Here is a 6,886-nt window from a genome sequence, read left to right as displayed (position 1 = left end):
TGGGAGTGAGAGATTTGAGGTGGTTATAAAGCTTGTTTGTAATTAGGTGAAAATACATAGTTGGTGTGAGAGGACTAGAGATGAAGACGGGGAGCCACCAGGACTGGAGTAATAGCTGACCACCACATTCATCAAGATGTTTCCCAGCCCAGTTTACATGTTATTGATTTTAATGTTCTTATAATCTGTTCCAATCTAGACATCAAATTTCTTCCCTCACTACTTGCCTAGTCAGCCCAAACACCAAATCAATCTGTAGGTATTCATGCCTATATCCACCCTCTGCTCACATTTGTTTTGTTCTGTTTGCTTTATCTGGAATGCCTCTCTCCTCTTTCTTGGCATATACGCAAATCTTATCCATCTTAAAGCCAATTTATCCTATAAAACCATATTCTAGAGCCAAATTATGGATGCACAATAGATATAAGAATTCTTTTTATATTTAGAATTAGCACTAGCTCTTTTATTAGCTCTTAGTTTTTCTATGTGGTTAGCTTCTCCTTCCCAAATGAGTTTATTAGTAGTAATGGGTATAACTATAATAAAAGAACATTGGATTTGGAATCTCAAGTTCTGGCTTCAACTCATCTTTAGCTACTTCTTAACTTTATAGTGCAGTGCAAGACATTTCCCTGAGCTGTTTTCTTAATCCATAAAGTAAGAATTGCAATCTTTAACATACAAATCTATTGGTAGGGACTATGTGAAATGATGTGATATTGAGGACAAAAGAATCCACTCTAACTAGGTGCAAGAGTTAATTTTATATTTGGCCAAACAATATCCTGGATATTTCTGTGAAAGTATTTGTTTTAGGTGAGATTAACACTTAAATAAGAGGCTTTGAGTAAAGTGAGCTCCTCTCCAGAATGTGGGTGGATCTCATCCAATCAGTTGAAGGCCTTAGAAAAAGACTGGCCTTCCTGGAAGAAGAGGGAACATTGCCAGCAAAAGGTCTCGGTCCTGGAACTGCCGCTCTTCCTGGAGTCTCCATTCTGCTGACCTATGCTGTAGATTCTGGTCTTGTCAAGCTTCTGCAATCACATAAGCCAATTGCTTGAAACAACTTCCTATCTCTGTCATTATCTCTACCTATTCTTTTGGACCTGTTTCTCTGGAGAGCCCTGATTAATAAACTAGTTTAATCAAAAAAGAGCTTTATTATAGAGTGTTTGACAGAATAAAGAAACTCAAGGGAACACATTTTTATTTTTATTTATTTATTTATTTATTTATTTATTTATTTATTTATTGTTTTTTTCCGCGGCGCATGTTGGGGCCTGGGTTTCACCTCCTCACATCGAGTGGACAGTGAGCTGAGGCCCCCGGTGGCTCTGGGCGCCGAATCTCACCCACGGTCACGGCCAAGGCCGCAGGTGATTTTCAACCAACGCTGAAGGGAACACATTTTAAAAAAAATATATTTTATTGATATTTTACAGACAGGAAGGGATAGAGATAGAGAGCTAGAAACGTCGATGAGAGAGAAACATCCACCAGCTGCCTCCTGCACACCCCCTGCTGGGGATGTACCCACAACCAAGGTACATGCCCTTGACCGGAATCGAACCCGGGACCTTTCAGTCCACAGACTGATGCTCTACCACTGAGCCAAACAGGTTTCGGCGGGAACACATTTTTGAATGCTACAAAGTCAAAAAGAATAAATCCAGCAAAAACTCCCAACTATGTGGTATTTGTGGGCTTTTTTCTTCTTCTGTCTGGCTTAGTATTTTACTCAGCATAATAAGACAAATACCATATGATATCACTTATATGTAGAATCTAAAGAAAAAAACAAGCAAACAAAATAGAAACAGACTATAGATATAGAGACCAGACTGATGATTGAAAGAGGGTGAAAAACATAAAGGGATTAAGAAGTACAAATTGGCTGTTACAGAAATAGTCACAGAGATACAAGTTACAAGTATCCACTATGCTGTACATCTGAAACTAATACAGAATAACAGTGAATGTAAACTGTATTTGAAAAACAACAACTTCCAATTATATACTTACAAATTCCTAACTGTAAGGGAATCTGAAAATGTAGTTTTTAGTTTTCCAGTCTTTACTGTATAGGAAGGTATGCTCTAAGGCAGGGGTGGGGAATAGCCAGCCCACAGGCTGGATAAGGCATGCAAAATCTGGTCTGGTCTAACCACAGGCAGGACTCAAAATTAATAAATCTAGGAGGGGTTTTTTTTTAATAGCAACAAAAATTTATATTAAGTGGATTATATTAAGCAAATGGTGTTATAAATATCCAAATAGGCCTTAGCAGAAAAAAGGTTCCTCACCCCCGCTAAGGCGATAGCCATCTACAGTATCTGCAACGGATGGCAGATGTGAGATTAGCTAGTATTGTGCCTGACACTGGAAGTCCACAGGTAACTATGAAATTGAAAACTTGTTGAGAATAGAGGCCATGCGTTATTCTCCTCTGTGTCCCTCTGAAGTCCCAAACTTCTGACGTTCAGGCCACATAATATGTGATAAGGCTCCTTCACTTTTGCTCCAAGTTTCTCCTATCTTCATGACATACTGCTGTGACCATTTAAAATTTTAATTTCTCTCAGGACCAAATTCCCATTTATTTCTGAAATTATATATATAGTTAAAATTGAAGTAGTGGATCCCATTGTTTTTATGACAATGTTTGCAGCAGATATCAGATTTATGTATTTATATATATTGGCTCAATTGGTTTAAAGTGTGGAATGGACTGGTGTAGTATTTTTCATAGCACTGTAAATCAAAGACCAATATTGCTAAGCTTGGTAATTAGAAAAGGACAATAGGAAATAAGCATGTGTTTTGATTACCAGCAAAGCTTAACCAAGTTTAAGGTTAGAGAGTATAAGGTTTGTTTTAGAATTCTGAGTCAATTAAAAATTTTATTGATTTGTGGGTTTGTTTGTTTTTTTTTCCAGGAAGAAATGGGATTTGTTGAGCTAACACATCTGATCTTTTCTGTTGATCTGATGAGAATATTAGGGCTGGACCACCAGGAGCTAAATACATGCTTGATAATAGCTAACAGCTAACATAACTGAGTCCTCCACTCCTTCTAAGACACTAAGCTAAATAATTTACATGTTACTGACTTAATTCTTATATCATCCCTAGGAGGCAGGTAAAACCCTCCCATTTCACAGATGAGTAAACTGAAGCACCTGAAGGATAAGAAACCTTCCAAGAACATAAAAGGGGCAGAACAGGATTAGGACCCAAGCATCAGGCTCCAGAGTTGGACCTCCCAACCACTACATTTTGGTCTTTATTTTGACTAAACAGCATTATTACTGAAAGGTATTTATTTTATACATGTATGTCTCTGCTTTGATTAGTAAGAAAAATAGGAACTAGTGGAATGTGGCTTCTAAAGATTTCTATTCACTATCCATACTTGAGAGTTGTTCACCTGATCTTTTTTTAATTTATTTTTGCCATTCACCTTAATTTATTTTAGCTTCTTATATTAAAACATGAACATAATGTATGTGGTTCTGGATAGGAAGTTATCATCTTACTTCACCCAGCCCTGACATGAGAAACTGAGTGTGTATACTCTGATGGATGAAGTTGTAGGGTCTATGAGTAGCAATAGCATTTGGAGGTAAATTATAAAAACTTGGCACAGAGAACGAGAAGAGGAGTAGGTGGTATATTTGGAGATATTCATGGGCATATAAAGTGAAATAAAGGTTGGGAGAGAGAAGTAGACATAGCAGAGTGCAACCATTGGGTGATTGCAGAAATTTTCTCTCAGTGGAAAGAAGAACCTCATTTACTCATTTAAAATTCATTTGATCTTGGAGGGACCTTAACATTTTTTTTAATCTTAGAATTACATAAATCTGTATTTTTTTTAAAAAAATTTCAAGATAAACCGATGCCTAAATTTATCTAAATTTTTGTAAGTATTAAATACATAGTACCTTGTGTCGGGTACTATGAAATACATAAAAGACATTTAAAGTTTCAGCAATGATTATAAACTGGAACAAAATTATACCATGAAACATATTATTTTCATAAGAGTCTTATGTTTTCAGCTCCAATAGTGTTGGATATCAAAATTAAAGCTTGTATGATTAAAAATGAGAAGAGATGCTATTTCAATTGTTCTCCAGTCTCTTTGTCCTGGGAGATTAATTATCTGTCATTTTCTTTGAGAAATTTACCTTCTTTTGATGATCCCTCACAGAAGTAGCTTAATAAGGATAAGGGCAAAAGTCTTTTATGATGGCACACAGAATCTCCTTCTGTACACTATATGGTAGTTTGAATCAGTTGGGCATTCTTTGTGTTTTCTGAAAAGAAGCAGGAGAAGGAGAAAAAAACAGCAATTCAACACTGTGGATCATGGCTTTTAATATTGCATGTAACTTGGAAATTGAAGTTCTGGAAGTACATTCTGAAGAGAGAGACTTCAAAGCACAATATGAAAAGAAATATAATTAATTTTCAGAAGGAAGTTCTCATCAGTTAGTTGGCTTGCGAGAACGAACCCAGATAATACATAGGTATGCTGAATGATGTATTGGGTGTCTGCCAATTTTCTGAGCTTATTTTTCTTACCTCTGGGGGAAAAGACTTTCGTGTATAGGTCTTTGTTCTTTTCAGAGTCCATAACCCCGTTTTATATGCTATCTGTGCTTCAGCAGGAAGTCGTTTAATTTCGGAATATGTGCAATGATAACATTGCAAGGGAGATGGTACAAAGGAAGGGTAATTAAAGTGAATTTTACTTTTAAAAAAATATATATTTTTTGAAGTTCACCTGGGAAGGTTCCATATGTTCAGTGTTATAATATTGAACTCCCACCTTGTTCTTTAAAATGTATCCAATGTATGCTCTCGTGAAACACAGGAGGAAGGAATTGATTTGCCCCGTTTTCACTATGGGAAACCTTAGGAGAAGAGGTCAGGCGATTGCCCAAGAGTTCGATGGAATCTTTGGAACTTCTGGCTTACTGTTAGTGATCCAACTTGTGTTTGCCTATGCAGTAAGTATATTATACTACTTTGATTACAGTAGTTATGTACACCCTGAAGTAGCATAAATTTTATCCCTAGAAAGGTTACTCCTCAGAGCGAACATAATGATTACCCCAGAAAGATAAGCAATTTTAAGGAAAGTTATATCAGTATGAAAATGAATGGGTGCCAGATGATCTTTCCAGAATGAAATCAGGATCCCCTGAGCATGAAAACCAAGCAAAATGTATTACTCATTTGTCTTTCTGAATCCCCACATCTGTTTCACTCCCTCTCCACTGTTCCTTCCTAGTCTTCCTCAGGAACTCCAAATCCTCAGATGGAATGAACCTCTCGAATATTAAGGGCTCCCTCCTGAGAGGTCTAATTTACAGATCTAAAATACTAACCAAATAGCTTCTGTGCTTTGGTTTCTACTGCTTCTCTCATCAAAACTGAGCTATCTATGTTTTTGCTCCTTCAGGATACTGCTGTGTAGTAGCATTTTAACATTTCTCAAACCATAATCCTCTGAAGATGTTTCTGATATATAAAGTTTGAAAATGCTCCTTTGCTTTATAAAATTTCCAATTAGTCCTTTTTTCCTTATCTTTTCTTTCTTTCTTTTTTTTTTAAAGTGTTTTCATTAATTTTTAGAGAGAGAGAGAGAGAGAGAGAGAGAGAGAGAGAGAGAGAGAGAGAAGGAAGAGGTATAGAGAGATAGAAACACTGATGAGAGAGGAACATCATGGATCAGCTGCCCATTGCATATCCTCTGCTGGGGATCGAGCTCGTCTCCACAGCATATGCCCTGACCAGGAATCAAACCAATGACCTTTTGGTTTCTGGGTTGAAGCTCAACCACTAAGCCACATCTGCCAGGCTTCTCTTATCTTTTCAATAATTTCTTTAGAAAAGTACCCTAGGTGTTCTGTGGAACCACAATTAACAAATACATTGAAAAAAGCAAAGTATAAACGGGGATAGTGTGCTGGAAACAAAGGCAAATGGCTACCTTTCCAAATGTCATATGAACACTTTAGCTGCACGCAACCACTATAAACATTACCTGAGGTAATCTCATCTTTCCTCTCAATGTTTGTATTCAAACTTGATAGTTACTAAACTGTCTTCATGTAGGTGTCCCATCCTGATAAGTCTGTATCTATTAAAATGTTTGGGAGAACATGGAAATGCCCACAATCTATAATTTGAGAGGCAACGTAACATAATGAATAAGATAATGGGTGTTGGTGTGAGACCTGAGTTTCAATGCTAGTTTCTCCCCTTACTGTTATGCAAATTCAGCAATTAGATTTCATAAATGTCAGTTTTGATATATTTATCGTCATCTGAGGATATTTTTTCCATTGATCTTTTAGAGAGAGTGGAAAAGAGAGAGAAAGACAGGAGAGAAACATCAATGTGAGAGAAACACAGATTTGTTGCCTCCTGCACAGCCCTGACCAGGGCCCTGGCCAGGGAGGAGACTGCAACTGAGGAATGTGCCCTTGACCGGAATCAAACCCAGGACCCTTAGGTCTTCAGGCTGATGCTCTAGCCACTGAACCAAACTGGCTAGGGCAAATTGGGGTGATATTAATGGTACCTGACTCATAGAGTAACCACGTAGATTAAATGACATCAGGAAAGTACTTAGCAGAGTACTCTTGACCTAGGTCATTTCATAGTGGTAGTTTGTAAGGAGTACCCTTGTGGGAGAAGAAGTGGTAGTTTGTAGTTTGCAGTGAGTACCCTTGAAAGTTTCCTTTCAGGTAAAAGAGCAGGTTTGTTTACTGCTTGCTCTAAACATGAGGTTCCCTGAGTGGTTCTCAGCTGCAGTGCAAATCTGCCTGTATGTGCACTATTCATCTGGGCGCAGTGCATCACTGCTTAA

The 6,886-nt window shown here is 37.4% G+C and overlaps 1 non-coding gene across 1 annotated transcript; it reads right to left on the bottom strand.

The window, feature by feature from the left end:
* Nucleotides 1-1,271: 1,271 nt before the first annotated feature.
* On the bottom strand, nucleotides 1,272-1,395 carry LOC118704038. Its single transcript, XR_004983267.1, has one exon. It is a non-coding gene; the product is annotated as a small nucleolar RNA ACA64 (small nucleolar RNA).
* Nucleotides 1,396-6,886: the final 5,491 nt, after the last annotated feature.

Source organism: Pipistrellus kuhlii, unplaced genomic scaffold (genome assembly GCF_014108245.1).
Source record: "Pipistrellus kuhlii isolate mPipKuh1 unplaced genomic scaffold, mPipKuh1.p scaffold_m20_p_4, whole genome shotgun sequence".
NCBI lineage: Eukaryota > Metazoa > Chordata > Mammalia > Chiroptera > Vespertilionidae > Pipistrellus > Pipistrellus kuhlii.
This window is presented reverse-complemented; position numbering and strand designations above follow the sequence as displayed.